This window comes from Crocodylus siamensis, chromosome 1, assembly GCF_052110815.1.
Source record: "Crocodylus siamensis isolate JL-2025a chromosome 1, ASM5211081v1, whole genome shotgun sequence".
NCBI classification, from domain to species: Eukaryota; Metazoa; Chordata; order Crocodylia; family Crocodylidae; genus Crocodylus; species Crocodylus siamensis.
The window spans coordinates 212358778-212379083 of record NC_143395.1 but is presented as its reverse complement, the minus strand read 5'-3'; the positions used below and the strand labels follow the sequence as shown (position 1 = coordinate 212379083).

At 42.5% G+C, this 20306-nt stretch overlaps 1 protein-coding gene across 3 annotated transcripts in view; it reads right to left on the bottom strand.

The window, feature by feature from the left end:
- Positions 1–20306, bottom strand: part of COL8A1 (collagen type VIII alpha 1 chain) — a 164134-nt gene that overhangs the window by 61548 nt on the left and 82280 nt on the right. Inside the window, exons 2-3 of one of the 3 annotated variants that reach the window (XM_090055974.1) lie at positions 10452–10640; positions 3823–3941 (exon numbers count right to left, since the gene is read on the bottom strand). The exons of 1 other annotated variant lie outside the window; for it this stretch is intronic. The gene's annotated coding sequence lies outside the window, so the exon portion shown is untranslated. The remainder of the gene's footprint in view (positions 1–3822; positions 3942–10451; positions 10641–20306) is intronic. One more of the 3 variants, XM_090055966.1, reaches the window with a different exon arrangement.

Here is a 20306-nt window from a genome sequence, read left to right as displayed (position 1 = left end):
TCCACCTTCTCAAACATCAAAGATGAGGACTTCATGTTCTCTCTTACTGCCCCAATCTAGGGAGGCACCTGTTTCCTCATTGTATAATAGCAATTTGATATGGTGGCTCATGTGGGTCAAGCCTACCTCGGGACTTCTCCATTTTCATCAGTTTCAGATGTTTGTGTATTGAACTGAGTGATTAAGGAGGAAACAAAGAAATTAGTTACTCAAATCCTCCTTAAATTTAAATGAGAGTTGGTCCCTTAAGTATTTATAACTAAAGTTCCAGTGAAAATAACATAGTACCAGCAGGTCCCAGAATAAGGTAAGAAACTGAAAAATAAGCAGAATACCTGGCAAAGGACAAAGTGGCACTTGAATGAATGTGAGTTGGAAGGGAGAGAAGGGGAGGAGTATACAGGAGTCTAAGTGAAGGGGGAGTCAGTTGGTGAAAAGTATATGGTGATGGTAGAGATGAGATTGCAATAGCAATAGGAACAGACAGGAGGGCATAAGATTATGTGAACTAAAATATCCATATTTCCCTGCTTAGTCGTGCTTTTGGTCCTGAATACGTAAGGCAGGGCTATGCTGAATATTTTCTTGGTGCATTATGGATCAGATGGAGTATATGAAGTTAAACTATTCAATCCAGCACTTTTCCTAATTTCCTTCCTCCCCACCCCCCCACCCCCCAGTTATTATAATTTTGAAAATTACCATAGTTGTGCATTTGGTGCTATCTGAGGTGAGGCTAAACCTACCCTGAAATTAAGCATAGAAAGCTGAGACGATTTAAAGCATGTGACATGCATAGTAAAACACACTGCATTTTTAAATACCACATTTCTTATAAAAAAAGGCAAATTTAAATCTCAAAATATAGCAATTACTTTCAGATGTTTGATTTTTCTTTTTGGAGACCTGTCATGTCAGTCATTTAAAATTGACAAACACTATTTTGATTTCCTCTGCATTTTTTGTTAAGCACCTTTTTCCCTGCCTTGCACTGAAAATTATATACTTCCCTCCTTTGTCACCTGCTCTATTGTAATGTAGTGTGTGTGTGTGTGTGGGGGGGGGTGTTTTGGGGTTGTTTTGTTTTTTTGAAGAATACCTGGCAGGGCAGTGGATGAGGAGATATAGTTACAGGAAGCCCAAAAGCTGAGCCTCCCTTTCAGCCGAGACAATTAGATTGTTGTTTTTGGTTGGAGCTCAGAAATTCTATTAGATCCAAATGCTTTTCAAATGTCTTCATCAGCTGATACTGATGCCAGAAAACTTTCAGGGCACAATATAGAGCCTTTCATTTCAGGATCTGTATCTGAAAACCCTTAAGTTTTGGATAAATTCCTATCAAGACCTAAACTTTATAGCTGGAGATGGAGTATACTGGAGCAGAAAAAAACAAAAGGTGGGGAAGGAGTAGTAAATATTTTGCAGTCCTTCTCATTTTGCACTAAAGGTTGATACTTTCCATCCTAACTAGTTGTGTTTCTGAAAGAAGGTGTTAATTTTGATACCTTGGAGTGCTACAGCTAAAGTATCAGAATGTAACTTGGGTATCATGACACAGGTCCCAACCCTGGCACTGATTCTTGAGACATTGATCACTTCCTTTACACCTCTGTTCCCTTTATCTGTAAAATTGCCTTTCTTACCTTTGCAAAAAGAAGTATTAATGGTGGTTCTAATTTTTAAGCTATCTGGCACAATATTTAGTCATTCATAATTTTTGTTTCCTACTGAACTACAAGAATGTTGGAGCCCTAGACTTTTATATTCCTTGAAACATTGTACATGGCTGTGTAACACTATAAGACAACTGTAGGAAAAAGTCTTTAAAATGTACTATAAAATAGTCACCTTTCTATATAATCAGGCTTGGCAGGATTGGATTATTAAAAATTGATGAATGGTGATTTCACTGTGCACCCGCAAACAAACAATTTCCATCATTAAAAATCAAAATTTAAAGAAAGGGGTCTGTAACGGGGAACCCTCACCCCTGTTATTGGACAGCGGAAAAAGAGAGGTAGGAACAGTGGACAGGAGGATTAAAGAGGAAAACAATGGGTAGCTTAATGACCTGTCAAGGAAGCAATTAGCTGCTCCTGTGCCTGGAAGCTGCTGGAGGGAGAGAGGCTACTTAAACAAACCTCTACCCAAAGCCTAGAGCGGGAGAAGTGGGGAAGAATATTCAAGACTTCAGCAGGGTGGCATTAGAGTCCTGCCTGGGCCAGGCCAGTTAAGCGTGGGGGCCAAGGGTGCCCACTGCAGCTCCCTGTGTTCCCAGAGCTCTGGGAGTGCCACTGCCTTCCTCTTCTGGTCCCTGCCTGCCCACCTCTTTCCTGATGAATGAACACAGTGGTTTAAAGCATTTATTGATTTATACATATTTTTACATTATTTTTATAAAGCTTTTAACAGTATACTGTTATTACCAAATTGTCTGCAGCCTCACCCCTCCAACTTTGAGCAATCTTGAACATTTAAATAAATAAATTACTAAAAAATAAACATTGTTTAACCATCAACATGATAACAAAAAAAAATTTTTTAATTCTGCCAAGCCTATATAAAATGGTTGATTAAAGCACTGTAGAATTTTTCCCCAAGGTTATGAGAGCCTGTTTCATTCTTTCACAATGTACCTAATGCGCTGAGAAGATTTAATCATCCAATAGAATGAATCTTATTTCTCTATTAATTCTCATGGGCTGGATTCTTTAGTTGTAAAGAGCTCCAAGGGTATAAGGCAAGGCCCCTCTTCAGCTTCTTTTATCTGACTAATTGGTGAAGTGGTTACCAGAGACAATTTAGCATTGTTAGTGCCTATAATGTTTCCCAAAATATCCTGTGACTGAAAAGGTCATATAAATGCACAAAGGGAATTTAGCTGATGTGATGTGTGTGTGTTTGATTGTTTTCTTTGTTTGTTTGGGGGATTTTTTTGTTTTTTAAGAATTATTCTTGTAGAACTTTCTTGGTTCCCTCTCAGTTAAGCTCTGTGGTACTCCTCCCTAAGAGAGAAACAGACTTTTTCCTCATTATAAGGACACTACAAAATGTGGGGAATCTCCATGATACAGTTTTTAACATGTGGATTTTTTTAATATTTGCTGTCTAAAACCAAAACAAGCTGCAGGAAGCTGCCATAGTGTAGAATATTAAGCAGTAATGACTTCTTTTCTTCCAGAAGTCACACTTGAAAACAAACAATAGTCATGCATAAGATGCTATACAATGAGCTAATGTCTACTTGTCAGAAAAATTTCCATTAAAATTCATGATGATGTCTAACATATTCCTGCTGCTACTGCATGCACACGTTTTGGATATCACAAGTATATAATTATCATGGTTCACTAAATTCCAATGAGCCATATCTCAATTCATCCTGTCCTTCTCTTTAGAAAATAACCTTTCCCCAGATAAATTTGTAACAAATCCTTACCCCTGGAAAATATACAGAATCCTTTAACCAGAGTTATAGAGAGAAAAGAAAAAACTTGCAAGAGAGTCTAACATTTTCTTGAAATGCTACAAATTATATCTTTTTTTTTCCTCCCCCTGAAAAATAGAAATTTATCAAATGGAATAGTTTCTTTACTTTCTTGGAAAACACACTGACAATGATCATAAAGAAATTGATTCTGGAGATCTTTTTTCTGTTTAAAATTAAGGACTTCAGCAAATGACAAGCACTTGAGTATTTTACCTTGTCCTGTGCAGCTGATTATTTTAAGATCCTAGTGATGACTTTACTTTAAGATTGCCTTGCTTAGTCTTAAGCATTATGGATAACTTATTCAGACTTTCAGAACTGGGTACACTTACATTTAGATTTTGGAAAAGAGCTGGACACTGGCAATGCACTTGCTATTCGCCTTAAGATGGCTGGACTCCACGTCTGTTTGAGGTCAAAGGAAGTTGTTTTCTTGATTCCAGATCAGCTCCTAAAAAAGTTGTTGTTGTTTTTTTTTAAAGTAAGAATTTAAACTATAACAGAACTGTCCCACCACCAGTTTCAGACACCCTTTTGCACAGATATTAAGAAATATTGATCAAGATTTTTCACCATTTTTAGATGTTTCAATTAGCACAGGGGTTTTCAACCTTTTTTGGTTGGTATACCCCAGTGGCCAGTCCAGAAGTAGGGAGTCCCCTGGCCAAGCAGGGAGGTGGTGGGGGAGAGGGTCCCCCAGCAGCAGACAGAGGAGTGGGAGGGGGGGGAGGGGTCCCCCGTGGCGAAACCAGAAGCACTGGCAGCAAACCCGGAAGTGCTGCTGGCGAAATGGAAGTGCCCCTTCTTCTCTGCTCCGCTGCCACTGGGGACTTCCCAAGTACCCCCCACTTGACAACCCCTGAATTAGCCGTTTGACTTTCAAAAAATGTTCTACACTTCAAAGCTCCCATTGACTCAAGTCAGAATTCTTGGAATTTAGCACTGTTAAAATTCAGGCTACTGGTTTGGGTGTCTAAATATGGATGAAAGAGCAAAACATTCAGCTTTTATGTTTGAGACTCTTAGTTGTTCTCAGGCTACCAGTGTAAACTGTAAATCAAATGGATTTCTATTTTTCAGAAAAGCTCTGTGAGTATTATTCCCCACACAGATCTAAGGAAACATTTTACACCTAGTGACATGAAAGCACTATACAATTATCAAGTGGTTCGTACAACAAATGAATGGATTCAGTGAAACTCATTCTACTGTACATTGATTATGTCAATGAAAACACTATGCCCCTTGTTGCAGAGGGCTGCAAAGAGTCTTCATAAACTTTTATTTCAGTGTGATGTACATGAATCTTGTGCAACTAAGCTCCAAATAGGAATGAGTTAGACACTGAAACAATGAGAGGATACTAATATCTATTGATTGACCTCTTGTTTCATAGTATTTTGCGTGCACTGCTGCTTTTACAGAACGCAAAGGATTTTGTGTCTATTATTCAGAATACCATAATTTTAAGGCAAAAACTGTTGACCACTGACACCATTGTCCCTTTTTTGAAATCATGCTGTTGCCTCTGAAATTCCCCCTTTCACAGTGGCAGAATACTGCAGAAGTTGAACTCAACATTTAATGTAAAGTTCTCACAAAAGCTCTACTGTCTGCAAACTTGTATGTAACCATCATTGAGAAATATGCAATGGATCCAAGGTTTGCTGAAGTTAATGAGAAGAATCCTATTGACTTCATAGTTTCTAGGGCTGGAAGGGACCCGAATATATCATCAAGTCCAACCTCCTGCCCTGGGCAGGAACGAGTGCTGGGATCATAACACCCCAGCCAGATATCTATCCAACCTCCTCTTGAAGACCCCCAAGGTAGGAGAGAGCACCACCTCCTTTGAGAACCTATTCCTGAGCCTGGCAGCCATAACCATAAAGTAATGCCTCCTGATAGGTGAAATTGCAGGCTGAGTCTGGGTTCTGGGGCCCTGCACCTCTGGCTGCAAGCAGACAAAACTCGAACATCTGACTCCCCAGGTACCTCTGAACTTCTACCTGCGCTGCTACATCCCCCTTTCACCCCTTTCCCCTTCATCCCAGCCTGTCCCTCACCCCCTGATGCCTCCATTTCCATTTTCACTGACTGGCTTTCTTGCCTGCATTACATGCCAGGCCATCCTCTGGCTTCTTTACTATTCCTTCTATCTAGAACCAGGAGACGCACCAACTACAGGTGCTTCCTCAGCCTGACAGGATTTTTCAACCCAAAAGCTTCCTAAGATATATTTTTCTAACTATTTTGGGTTTTTTCATAATAAACATATACACATAAAACACAAGATAAGCCATCACATACCATGAGTAACATATATCCAACACAACATCTTTACTTCTTGCTGTCAATTCCTTTATAAAAAGAAAGGCTATGTGACAGTTTTGTCTGGATACCTTTAATGCTTCTGGTGCTATTGGTGTTGAGCGAGCTAAATTATTTTGACCTGCTGTCGTTTACAGCTGTGGATTGGACCATGGCTGTAGGGGAGGAGGAGGCCTCACGGGGGCACACTGCCATGTTGTGCAGAGGCCCCAGCACCAGGAGGTGCGCACCTGAACACACACAGTCCCACAACCACCCATGTCATGAGTTTTGCCTGCCTGTGGCCAGAGGTGCAGGGTCCCAGAACCCAGACCCCCCCTGCACCTATCTCCTTGACAACTGGCAGGCTTAGTGGCTACAGCAGGGGCTACCAACCCTGCAGTTTTCACCCCTCTGTACCTTAACCCACACACAGGGTCACCTATGTCATGAGTTTTGCTTGTCAGAAGCTTGAGGTGTAGTTTTCCAGAACCCCCTCAATCCATCAACTTGAAACTTGGCAGTTTTCATGCCCCCAGCAGCAGCTATCATCCCTGCAAGTTTCATCTGAATCAGGCAAAAAACAACAAAGTTATAGATATTTCATTGATTCCCTATTATGGCAGAATCTCCAAATCTTTTCTGAATCTATTTGGAGCTTCTGAATCGATTCAGAAAGCCTAAAGCTTCTAGTGATATGATTCAGACTCATAGATTTGGCCTCTGAATTGTCCAAATTATCTCCGAATCTGAATCATGATCCGAAGCTTTGCACAGCCCTGCTGCAGAGGGCAGAACCCAACATTACAGCACTAACCAGAGGCAGCAAACACTCTTGGAAGAAAGGAAGTTGATGAAGTCAAGGGCCAAATTTCTACTGATATTCCCTGCCCCTCCCTTATCCCCATCTTCTGCAAGAACAGGGTCAGGTCCAAAGTTCCCAGGTGTGTTCTGCTGTTTCTAGTTCAAGACTCTAGTCCTTTTATGCATGTACCTGTAGATTGACAGTGATTTCAGAATGAAAAAAAATCCTTCCATTTAATTTTTATTTATAATTTAAAAGTATTAGAAGAAGCTATCCTTAGTATACAACAAGGATCACATAGAGCTTTTCTATGAAGTCATGAGCACTTTTGGGTTCCCCTGTCAGCTACAGTTCACAACAGTGGAATAAGGACTTTTGGTTATTGTTGACTGAGAGGTATGCATGTGCCGTATGCAATATGGGAGGAGGTGGGGAGGGAACAGCATGTTGTGGCAGTTCCTTGTTTGGGTGAACCAGAGTCATGGTTTCTTTTGGTGAAGCAAGAGGGAAATAGAGAAGGGGAAGAGAACAGAAAAGCTCAAGAAAGTAAGGGAATAGGAAACCCAAGGATAAGACCTGTTTTCCCTCCTGCCCTGCCTGGACTGTTTGATTTTTATTGGTCTGATTTTCCTAGATGTGTTTCTTGTAACATGCAACTGAAAGGATAAAAAGTAATTTATACATATATATTTAAGCTATAAATATTTTTGCTACACCCTTCAGTTAGGAGTTGGGTGGCTCGTGCTCCTGCTGAATCAAATCTACATTTCTTTGCTTCTCCTTCAGATTAAAGAAACAAACTATACAGAGGAAAAATATTTCAGATTTATGGGTACTACAAAAAATAAGGCCAACTCCTGAAGTTGTTTATGTAACAAAATCTTATTGGCTTCATTTTTCTTTTTCTAAGGAAGAACTGTGGAATATCTGACTGAGGGGAAGAAAAGGCACCAGAAAGTACATGTCCAGCCATGTTTTTTGAAAATGGTGCCCCATGGATGGTTTTGTAAATGGCACCACAAAATGTGGGGCATCATAGAGCTGTCATTTGCATGTCCACACTTTTTGTCAGGCAAAATTATCTTGTGAAAACACTTCGAGAACAAATTTGTAGCCAATTTTCTGATAAACTAATTTACGTATTTTAACTAGTTTATTGGTGTCACTTACTTCCTTCTCCTATGTCCTGTGAACAGAAAACTGTGGCACAAAAAACTGGCAAGGAAAAGATTTTAATCTGAACACTATTTTTACAGGGTTTCTTCAATTTTAAAGGTAAAAATGCACATAGCTTGCCTTTTGTTTGCTGTCACATTCTCTTTTCTGTTTTTGCCTCTTACTGCCTGTGAATCCCCTGCTCCTCTCACAGTGACATAACTATGAAGCATCCCTCTAGGCATGCACCAAATTTTAGGACAGAAGATATTAGAATGGCTTCTGACAGGTGAATTGCATAACTATTTTGTTTTAAGACATGAGAAAAGTTTGGTGAGAGTCCAGTGGAGGGCAACAAAAATGTATAAAGGCCTGGGGAACATGACTTATGAGAAAGGGCTGAAAGAACTAGACTTCTTAGTCTGGAGAAGAGAATATTGAGGGGGGATTTAATATCAGCCTTCAACTCCCTGGTGGGTTTTCTGAAGAGGATGGCGCTAGACTGTTCTCAGTGGTGGCAGATGACAGAACAAGGAGCAACAGTCTCATGTTGCTACAAGGGAAGTTTAGGTTAGATATCAAGAAAAACTTTCTCACTAGGAAGGTAGTAAAGCACTGGAACAGGCTACCCAGAGAGATTATGGAATCTCTGTCGCAGGGCACTTCGGTGCCCTGCTCCTACAAAGAAGTACAGGCGCTGGTTGCCGGGGCAACTGCAGTTGGTCAGCTGACCAGAAGGGGGCAGGGCCTGACCTATATAAATGTAATCCAGGCTGAGGCCAGAGAGGCAGTTTCCCACTTGCAGCCAAGGAAGAAGGAGCTCTGCTGGAGTAAGCAGAGTAGGGAAGCCTGATGGCCTGAGCAGCTTCTGTTCAAGGATACCGGGTGGAGGAAGCCCTGGTAGAGAGTTGAATGATGGTTAGCCAGATGGCTTAGAGTTTACATTATAGCCCAGGGGCTTGAGTTTTCTGTTTGTAGTTTTATAAGACCGGAGGACCAGGTGAGGCTATTAGGGGTTGGAGGAGGCCTCATAGGGGCTTCACGGTAGTGTGGGGACCCCAGTACCAGAGAGGGCACGGCATTCAGGGGTGCACTGACCCCAGCCCTGAGAAGGGGCGCAGAGGATTGGGGGCCAGGTAAGGCTGAGGCTGCCTGACCCCACAGGAACTTTTAGACCCAAGGAGGGGATTTGGGGGCCAGGTATGGCTACGGCCACCTGAGCCCCAATTGTGAGAAGCCCCAGGGTGGGCGCAGGTGAGAAGCCCCTGAGGGCACTCGCTTTAAGACCCAAGGAGAGGATTTGGGGGACAGGCACGGCTACAGCCACCTGAGCCCCAATTGTGAGAGACCCCAGTGCGGGCACGGTTGTGAGAGCAGGCCCCAGTGCGTATCGGTGAGAGTGTGGGTGACTGCAAGAAAAGAGAGGCCAGGGAGCACCCGTGGGACGCAGGTTGCAAGACGAGCCAAGAGGCGCCCGTGAGGGTGCCGAGGGGAGAATTGAAAAGACAATGTCTAGTACATCTGCGAGGCTTGGGGCATGGTACAGGGGTGGTTGGAGCCACGCGTAGCCCCTAAGGCTTTAGTGCACTGAGTCACCTAAGACAGAGCACAGCCTGGGATACATCAGGGCACCGTGTCAAAGAAGACAAAAGGCAGCCTCCCTTAAAACAATACTAACAGCAAAGACGTGGCGGGCAAGATGGTAAGGGTTTGTTGGCACCAGCTTGGCACGGTAGGGGGCACTAGGGGAGTTCACGGCACCCCTAGGCCGCGCTCCAGTCACAATCTCCAGTTCTAAAGGTTTTTAAGACAAAGCCTTGGGTGGGATGATATAGCTGGGGGTAGTCCTGCTTTGAGCAGGGGGTTGGAGTAGATGCCCTCCTGAGGTCCCTTTGAACCCTCATTTTCTATGATTCTATGAAAAATGAGACGTGATGGGCAGAAATCAGTATAGGTCAAGATGCTTGATGTTTTGTAATTCAAAAACACAAGCATCTCTCCAGGTGCAAAATATTCCCTTTCTGTCTAATAGAAATTGAAAGAAATACAAATAAGTTAGAACTACATTTGCCTATATTGGCAGCACAAAATGTTGCAATTATTGTCAAGACTTTGAGATATTTGAATTGCAACCAGAAGCAGAAGCAACAAGGAAGGAAAAGCATTTTTGTATATTTTTCTACGAAAAAGTTAAAAAAAAAAATATTTGGTATTTCAAACGATTGCTTCTGAAATGGCGAGCCAAGTTTCTACTTGATTATATTAACAGAAGTGACTAATGCCATAATGTCTTTTCTCTTTCTTTCACTTTCTCTTTTTTTCTTTCTTTTTTTTTTTCAGAAGCCAGTAGTAAATTTAGAATTGTTCAGATAGTTATTCTGTTAAATTTATTAGCTGTGGTTGTTCTGCAAAAAGCACTTGTATTTTTAAACTTTGTAAAGAATGGAGTTAATCACCTTTGTGTCACTCCACTAAAGCTGCAAACATAGCTAATTTAAGCTGGATAAGGAAAGTTATCTTGTTTCCTGTTTAGTGAATGTGGATGATGAATAAGAGAGATGATGTTGGGTATATATGCATTGGGCAGTTTTACTGCATGCCATTGGACTAAAGCAAGACATTCATCATTCCATGTAATGTGATCAGATAACAGTAATGCCTATCATGTGGCTCACCACTACATGACCTCACCTCAGATATCCTGCAATTTCTTCTTTTTGGCTGACTTTCCATAGATATGGCCCAATCAGGGGGGTGCTGAGTACCTCCTGAATGTTTATGAGCATCCTGAATTCTCAAGATGTACTCTGCATCTCATAGAACGTCCAACCCCGATTTGGTACAAAATGTGAAAATTGAGCTGTGAAAATTCTTTTCCAGCTGCAGAATGAAAGGGGAAAATATAAACATGGAAAAATAAGTTACAAGCCCCTGGTCAGAAATGTATCTAAGCACCTGAAGAATTTCAATGTGTAGTGGCATTTATTTCATTGACCAGGAGACTTCAGTGGAACTGTTCTCATGCTTGCGGTTATGCACATGCATAAGTACTTTATTAAATCGGAGCTATTCTGTGTTTCTCATCAAGGATTTTAAACCAACATTATATATTTTAAGCTGACATTACTCCTGTGAGGTAGGAAAGTATTATCTCTTATTTGAAGGTGATGACTTGCCTCAGATCACGTGAGTCAGTGGCAATGCCAGAAATTGACCCTGTGAATCCCAAATCTTTAGTTTTTTGTTCTAACTGCTTACAAATGCTAAGCACCTACACCCTCCATGCAAAATCGGATCTGCCCTAACATGAGAACAAGAGCAATTGCTAATACTTTCTTGTCACCTTCATTTGGGACAATCTTAATGATTTTTTCCCTCCATGTTATAGGGGAAAGTTTCGTAGGATCCGAACACCAAATTTTATGGTAAGGCCACAAGGTGGATTAAGGATTGCAATTTCAGAACTAAATGGGTGGTCTTAGCTATTCAATCCCTACAGGCTTCAGGGAGAGAATTAAATGCCTAAAATAATTAGGAGCCTGCACTGTGCTTCACATATAGTTGTAAAAGTCTTGGCCCAAGCCAAAGAAAGCAAGAGCTCCTCTCCCCACAACCACCCAGAACTTTAATTTGGCTCACTGTGCCTGAGGAGCTTCTCCGATTTAGACTATGTAAGTCCTGTTCTAGAATGAAAAACACAGATTTCACTGTGTGATAGCAATTTCCTTACATGTCAGCACAGTTTCCTAAAGCAAGTTTACTTGTGATATTCTCACATAGTGGTGAAGCATAGCCATAGTACTCAGAGATGTCAGATGACTTCCAAGTGAGGTTGCAAAGCTGCAGCTCTATTACCCAGCCGTCTAGGGGCAGTTGCTTATGAAGACGATGCCCTTCCCAGGCCATTAGCCAGACAAATATTTACAGCAGCAGAGAACAGCTTAGCAACCTCACAGAGCTATGGAGGAGGATGTTGCATGCTAAATGGTAAGCCTCAAAGCAGTAGGAAGCCAAAATGGAGGAATTATGGGGCCAAACTGAAATTCTGCCAGGCCTTCAGGATAAAATGATGTATCATGTTGTCTCCCTCTGTCTCCCTCTGTGTGGCATGTCAATACTCATTGAACTTTGACTAAGTTTTGGATTTGTGATGAAAACCAAGCTCTGATGGGACTCATGGGTTTTCATTTGAAAGCATTTTTAATTCCAACTTTCAAGTTGCCTGATACATAAGAGGGTTAGGCAGTGCCAGCCAGGATTGACTATCTCTGAGAGAGGCACCTGTAATAGGAAATACAAAGTGTAAGTGGTATGGTGTAATTTTAGCTAGGTTATTTTTATGTCTCTTGAAAAAGGAGGAGGAAGAGAAAATACGCTTTCCAGGTCCCTGCCCTTGCCAAATTCAACAGAACATTTTTTTATCCATCTTGGAATTTTTATCAGCTTGGTCTCCTTTTTATATGGAAAAAAATGAATTGAAATGCACTTTTTGGTATAAATGGAAAAGAAAGAAAAAGAACAAGCCCCACACATAACTTACACATATCAGTTATGACTGAAATTCCCCAGGTACAGGTTCTTACCATAGCAAGGAGCCAGTCCTGACCGGTCAGCTCTTGCTGACTGACTTATTTGCTTGTCTAAGCTACCTCCTAACAGAACAGATACTTCCATGTGCTTTGTCTGAAAAGGATAAATTACAAGCGTAAGTGCTGTGCCAGCTGTTGGCTAGCTTATTCCAGGGAATTACTGTGGCAGCCCTAAATACAATAACGGTGAAAGAGCAGAAGGAATGTAACTTGCTTGGCCTTCTAGAGCAGAACGATTACCTATGGAGTTAAATGGATAGGTGACAAGGTCCTTGGTTACCATCCTGATTTTTAGTACTGACTGAAGCAGAAAAAATTTGAGATAAATCACATTCCCTCTTTTCGATACCCAGCTCACTGAAATGTTGGCCAGTACTGCAGCTTTATTCACTGGCTACAAAAAAAATTGCGAAAGAAAAAAACTAAAGGGAAGGGACACAGCCAGCACAGAAACATTTTGGATCTGTGGAATGTCACAGCATACCGAGAAGGCAAAATTTTCCTTGGTTTCTAAAGACTTGATTCAGTAAGAATACTTTTATATATACCTAACCTTAATTACAGGAGTAGTTGTGTAAAACTGCTCATGTGCCTAGTTACACACATAGTTAGGTTTGTTGTTGATTCCAGACCTTAAACTCAAATTGCTGAGAATAAGCAAACCCCAAAATATCAATTTCACAAAAGTTTCAAGTTTTCAGCAGTATTTTTCTTTTTATGTGACTTGAAACAACTCATCATCACCAGCAGGAACAGACGTGCAGATTCCATCCAGTTCAAGAGATGAAAATGACTATGAAATTTTCCACTACTACTTTGTGTCTTTTGGGGTTTGCTTGTTTGTTTATTTTAGACACACGCACACGCACTATAGAGTAAAATGTTTGGGGGTTTATATAGTAACTAGTACTGCAGCATGTTAGCCCCCCCCCACACCCCTTTTTCCTTCCCCGTGTGAATAAAACTCCACAATGGGATATAAAACGCATATAAAAAGCATTCTTACTGTTGGTTAGTTATTCTTTCTAAGGCAACATTTTAAGTGCTCCCTACTATATGTAATTTTTTTTTTAAGTGTGAATACACTGCAGAATAAATCTATACAAGGTGCTTAGATGGCTGCTGTTACCATAGTATCTGAGTATCATATCACATTATTATATGTATTTTTATGGTACTTTTTGAAATGGGGCTGAACACCCCATTTTAGACATGAGGACTGGAGGCACACAGGGAGACTAAGAGACTCAGTGCCATGCAGGAAGTCTATGTGAGCAGAAACTGAAATTGGGTATCAATTCAATATCAAGTGTTCCAAAGTCAACAGTGCAGACACTGGAACAGAGAACTGTACCCTTCACCAGACCATGAAATCTGCCCATATTTTAAACCATGTTTCAGTTGTGGGGAAATCTTGTGACCTACCCCAAGGCATTGAATTACTCTTTATTTTTTTGGAAAGTATAGTCCACTAACTAGATCATAAGCTGCATTAAATGTTTCTTTAAAGACTGGATTTTTCCCCCCTCCCATAATTTCATCAACTCAGTGATATATTGAAGAGATTCAGATCAGAGATAATACCATTGACTGAGCTATTATACTATACACATGAAAGGGTTTTTTGGTGACCTGGCAACAAGAAGATAAAGCATATTAAAAGTTAGAATGATGTTAAGATCCATGTCACATCAGTAGCCCAGTAAACTAGTCAAGTGCCATTGGATGTATATAATTAATAAAACTGTCTTACAAAAAGCAGAGTGTTAACTAATGTGTCCAAATGAAGCATGTAAAAATGTGCCCCTCAAATATTTATGCAGGAAGGGATAGCTCAAACACTACCAAATACAATACGTTCTTTCATTTGGTTGAACTCCCACCGACAACTTAGGAACAGAAAGAACCTTTGGACAGAAGCATAAAGTAACAAGAGGTTCTGGAAACAATTCAGGCCATAAAACCTAGCAGGAGTCCAGGGGTTGATGGATTCCTCAGACAATTCTGTAAAAAAATATAAAGATGTGCTCATACTAATTCTTGGGGGAAACTATCTGAATCTATTTTGCACAAGAAGGTTTTGATGATAAAAATGTTGCTAATGAGAATCCTCAGACTTCTGAAAATACCGGGTAAGCGTAGAAACTGTAGAGCAATTTCCTCAATAGAGGTAAGATACTGGTCATGATTTCATGGGCAGATGGGAAGCAGTCCCCTTGCCATAAAATTATATTTAGTTAATTAAAAAGCAGGTAGCTATGCAAAGATGGTAAGTGCTTAGTTTCATTGTTAACATGACTAAGTACAAGTCAAGTCATACATCAGTCACTCTCACAGGTGGGCTTTTGATAGGGTGGGGTAGGACTGCTACTTTTTAGGCATTGTGGCCATGCCAAGTTGGGTAACAGATTCTGTGAATGAATTAAGCTCTTGTGTCATGAAGAAGAATCTTGCCTAGCAATTTGTGATAAGATATCCTGCCTATATGCAAATGGGAGGGGTGATTGCTAGGGCTGTGTGAAGCTTCGGTCCCTGATTCAATTCAGCGGAGATTCGACTCAATTCAGTGGCTGAATCTCCAAATACGAATAAAATCAGAGGACACTTTAATCTCTCTGAATCAAATCAGAACCCTCTGAATCAGTTTGGAAAGATCCAAGGATTTCAGACATGAACACAGCTTTAAATGTTTTTTCTACATACCGCAAGGTAGCAGGTGGCTCGGGAATGCTGAGATGGTAGAGCGCATGGAGCATCCCACAGGAGTGTGGGGGTCTCCTCAGCGTGCTCAGCAGCGAACCCAGAAACACTTCCGGGTCCACAGGGGAGCACACAGGGAGCACCCGAGGTCTCCCCATAATCAATCGCTAAGCTATGGAGGCACAGGGGGGCCCCCTGCGCAATCCCCAGTGGACCCAGAAGTAGACTGGAAGTACTTCCAGTCCACTTCTGGGTTCACCACCGAGCATGCGGGGGACACCTCCCGCCTGCCCACTCCTGTGGGATGGTCTGTCCATCTCAGTATCTCACCATTCATGAGCCATGCCCGGTACCTCAAGCTATGTAGAAAAAAACATATAAGCTGCATCTATGGCCAAATCGCTGATTCTCTTAATTAGCACTGAATCTTCAGATTTGGATTCAGCTGAATTGAATCAAGGACAGTGATCCAAATCAACTAATCGAATCACAATCCCTGATTTGGGCCGAATCTGAATCAAATATGGCCTGTTTTGCACACCCTTAATAACTGCTAGTATTATCTTTCTCTTTTAATCTTTTATTCACTTCAAATACTGTGTGACATTTGATGTAATTTGACTTTTTCTACATCAGCCTTGATTAGGAAATTTTGCCCCTTCCTCCCAGACAAGTATCTAGCTGTAGACGTCAATCCAAAAATAAATCATAAAATAATGCACAGTCTTAAGCTGCTATAGAATGAAGCTGTCCACCTTCTCTGGTTTAGGCCACCATGAGTATATTGGCTTAAATCTTGAAGGTCTACAGTTAACTGCCAACATCAACTTAAAGTCTCAGCCTTCAGTTTCAAAGCAAGGAATGGATCAAGTCTCAGGTATATCAAAGACTGAATTCATGAAAATTTTGCACTCCTGAGATTGTACAAATCACAGAACCCAGGGCAAAAGGCATGAGAGCTGGGTACAAAGCACTCTCGATTGAGGTGATATAGCTATGGAACAAATTTCCAGAGAAGATCTAGTGAATCCTCAGTCTGATTGTCTTTAGGAAACTTTGCACAGCCTTTTCATAATAGTCCTGACCCTATGTCACAGGAGCACCAATGTGTCCTGTGCCATGTAAGTGAAAGTAACAGAGCTGTCAATCAGCAGGGCAGCTCAGCTGTCGGTTGCCGTCACAACCAAGCAGGTCAGGTGGCCAGAAGGGGGCAGGGCAGGGCCTTTATAAACAGCCCAAGCCAGAGCCTGAGCAGCAGTTCCCCTCTGGCAGCCGCAGGAGCTGAAGCTCTGTGGGAGAGCTGAGCAGCAGAGTCAGTGGTGGCGGTTTGACCGGCTGCAATGATGTGAGGGGGGAGAGAGAGAGAGAGCCCTGAGAAAAGATATTGGTAAGAGCCAGCGTTGTATAGGGTTTGTATTATAACCCTGGCGTTTATGTTATGTTGTAGCCGGCTGACTGACTCTTTGGTTTACTTATGGCTACACCGGAGGACCAGGTGAGGCTGTAGGGGCATGAGGAGGCCTCACAGGAGTGCCCCAGTGGCTTGGGGGCTCCTGGTGCCCAGCGGGGGGCACAGAGCATGTGCAACAGTCGGCACAGTGGATGAGTGCCAGAGAGGTGCTCGGTGAGTGGGGGTTGTAGCCTCAGCGCGCCGTGCGCGGCACAGGCCCCGGAAGGGGGCAGCAGGGCGCGCCGTGCGCGGCACAGGCCCCGGAAGGGGGCAGCAGGGCGCGCCGTGCGCGGCACAGGCCCCGGAAGGGGGCAGCAGGGCGCGCCGTGCGCGGCACAGGCCCCGGAAGGGGGCAGCAGGGCGCGCCGTGCGCGGCACAGGCCCAGGGGCGCTGGTAACAACAGAAGTTCTAGAGAGGGGCGCCGGGGCAGGACAGCCTCGGGGCGCCAAGAGTGTGGTAAGCCCAGAGGTGCCAGAGAGGGGCACCAGGGCGTGATAGGCCCAGGGGCGCCAGAGGGCAAGGGACCAAACAATGTCCAGAGAACAGCTGCGAGGCTTGGGGCGTGTTAAAGGGGAGGTAGGAGGCACGCATTGCCCTTAAGGCAGGGGTGCGCTGAGGCACCCCTTACGGAGTAGGGGTAGTAACACTCACACCATTCACCAGGGGATAAAGGCAGCCTCCCTTCTGAACTAATTGTCATCAAAGACGTGGCGGACGAGAACCAGAGGGTGTTGAATCACCTTGAGTGACGGTAGGGGGTGCTAGGGAGTACATGGCCATTCCTAGGCCCCACGCCCTCGCACCCTACCAGTGGTAGCCCCTTCTATATACTGAAGCTCTATCAACAACAGTAAAGGGGAGATATTGACGAGGGAAAAAAAGCCTTTCTCAAATACTTTGGAGCCCATAAATAGAGAACTTTCAGGGAATATAGGAAGTCCACTAAGGGCTTTATGGTTGCTATTGATTGCAGGTGTATGGCTTTCAGGCACTTTGGTTATGGGTGGTAGTATAATACCTCACTCTCAGTAGTAGTTACCAGAGTCTCTCACTATTGGAAATTAGAGAAAGAAAATAAACCTGACAAACTTGGCATACCACTGCAGATTGTTGCTGGCATGGTTCAGATAGCCTATGCTTCACTACAGCTTCTTAGTAGCTTGATTTGGTTCCCTATAATTTACAGCACAAGGTTAACCGGGGTAAGTGTTAGCTGTGGTCAGTAGTGAGGGGATTTTCCAAATCAGTGCTGGATTGTTGGTGGGTTAAGTGGATGTCTGGGAGGTTGAACTATTTGGCTTTGATGATAATACAGAGGACAAGAGTTAATATAAACAGTGATTCAGTTGAGATAAAGCTTGATGAGGAAAGATGGACAGAACTGTAAATCTGCCTGACAAAAAATAACATTCATGAGAATGAATGCTATTCCCAGGATTCCGTGCTAATTAAAATTGTATCCTTAAGTATTCTCACCACTTCCAGACTACATTTTATGGAGTCTGGGAAAGAAGCCTAAATTGTTTCTGTATACAATGGGAAGAGGTACAAAGAAAGGTGAGGGGAGTTTTAAAAAGTGATTTGATTTCCAAAAATTAATATACAACAGGATTCTTTCATTCTAAAACAAGCACTTTTTTGGAGAAAGATGAAAAGGCACCACTAAGGTTTTCTATGAGAACTTCCTCCCCACATCTGCATTCCCACTCCCCCCCTTGTTAATTGGCAGACAGCACAACTTCTTGCAGCGGTGATGTGTAGGGGGTGCACAAGAGTGCACGTGCACCCTCTGAGAGCACAGGTGCACCCCCTGACAGGCCACACTGCCTGCTCAGGCGACAGACATGGGGGACAGGCGGGAGAACTGGTGCCCCCCCGTGAGAGCCAGCTGTCGAGTGGGAGTACTGTGGTCACTTCCAGGAACACCACAGCCACCTTCCAGCTGGCGCAATTGGCCATGAGAAACCACCCCCCAACACACACCTGTCGGCGTAATCACCCACGGGGGACATCCTTCCTGGTCGCTGCCTGGTGGCTGGGGGGGCACCTGTCACCCATGACTTCTTGTAACGCTCACATTTAAAGAGCCCCTCTGTATCTGTAGTATAGAATTTAATATCTGCTGCCTTTAAAAATCCAGGTTTTCACTATGGAATAGCCCAAGTTGTGAGACCAAGGAGAAAAAAGGTATGGGGGGACAAAACGGGATGCATTAAAATGTTTTTCAGTTTAGCCAACCTACCCCAGGTAGCTTTAGACAGGAAAAATAGCATTGTTAGTAAAGGGAGCCACCTACCATAAGTTTCCATGTAACATTAAGCAAGTATTTTAACACCTCTGGCCTCAGTGTCCTCATTTGTAAAATTGAACATTATTATTTACCTATTTCACAATGGATGGTTAAGGAATTCACGTTTGAATGAAAGTTGATTATAGAAATCCCAAATATCTTAGTATTATTATTACTGTAACCATAAGTTCAGTCAATGGTATCCACATCATCTTAAACAAGAACAGTACTGGATAAGCCATAGTATTGGACAGGTTACCAGCTGAGAAATTCAGTGACACAAACAATAGCTCTGAATTGGCAGGGTGCTGTACAAGATCCCTCTCCCTTAAGGCTTATTGTAGTCTTGGGCCACATAAAACAAAGCTGCTTCAATTTTGTATTATTCAATTAGCTTGTTCCACTGAGGAACAAGCAATTACAAGTTGGACTGAAGCCAGAGAGCCAGTCCAGCAGCGTGGAATTGTGTTTGTGCAGATGTCACAACCTCCACCTTTGACTGAAGGTTGAGGATGAACCAGCAGAAAATAAATTTTTCAACAAAAGGAATGCTGTAGTTGGAATTTAAAGTCAATGACCCCTGCTGTAGACTGGACAAGTGTAATCCTCTCCCTCTCTGAAGTCTCTAAGGGTTTTACAACCATCTTTGGAGGGCCAGAATTTCACCCCAGGTGTCGGTTGACTACTATGTTACCCAGAGGACATAGATGATTTTATAATATCAGGGCTACCAAAAACATAAGGTTTAGGTGTAGACCTGAGGTTCTATACCAGTAGCAGCCCCCTTTAGTGGGTAATCTGCTGGAAGATGTTGAAGCACCTCCATGCATCACCCTGGTTGTTCATCCATCAGCAGCACACCTACAGTGAATTAGTACCACACAAAGTGATGAAACACTGGGTGAAGAATACAAGTAGCCAGGGCATCGGTGGTTTAGGCTGAGGCAGTGTGCCAACTTGGCATTAGTGCTTGCCTGCCTGTCCTGCATATAAATCTTCTTAGTAGCTCAAAGAGCTGCCTTTCTGTAGACATTTGGTGGTTCTGCTCTTTTTAAGTTAAATTAGCTCAGATGAAGGGAGAATTCCTTCCAACTAGAATATTGTATTCTCTGTAGGGCTAGACTAAATTGTTTTGCAGAAGAATACGTTTGCCAAAAATGCAGTTTCAGGGGGACCAAAACAATTGTAATAAATTTGGGTTGAATTCAGCAAATAGTTTTGACCAAAAAGAACCGAGAGAAAAGGAGATGATGGAATTTTAGAAAAGTCTAAATGTTTGATCAGAATGAAGGTTTGATTTTAAATTTCAGAATAATATTTTCATTTCAAAATTAACTTGGAAATTTGGGGAGAGAGAAAAAGGTAAATAACTGGGAAATGAGAGAAAGTTGTTAGTTTGACCACTAGCCCACCAAATAGAAACATCTCTTTTATGCAATACTAGTTGTGTGCATACATTTTCATCTTATATGCTGAACATGTTTTTACTTGTTTTACTTTGTGCTCCTCTGTACAT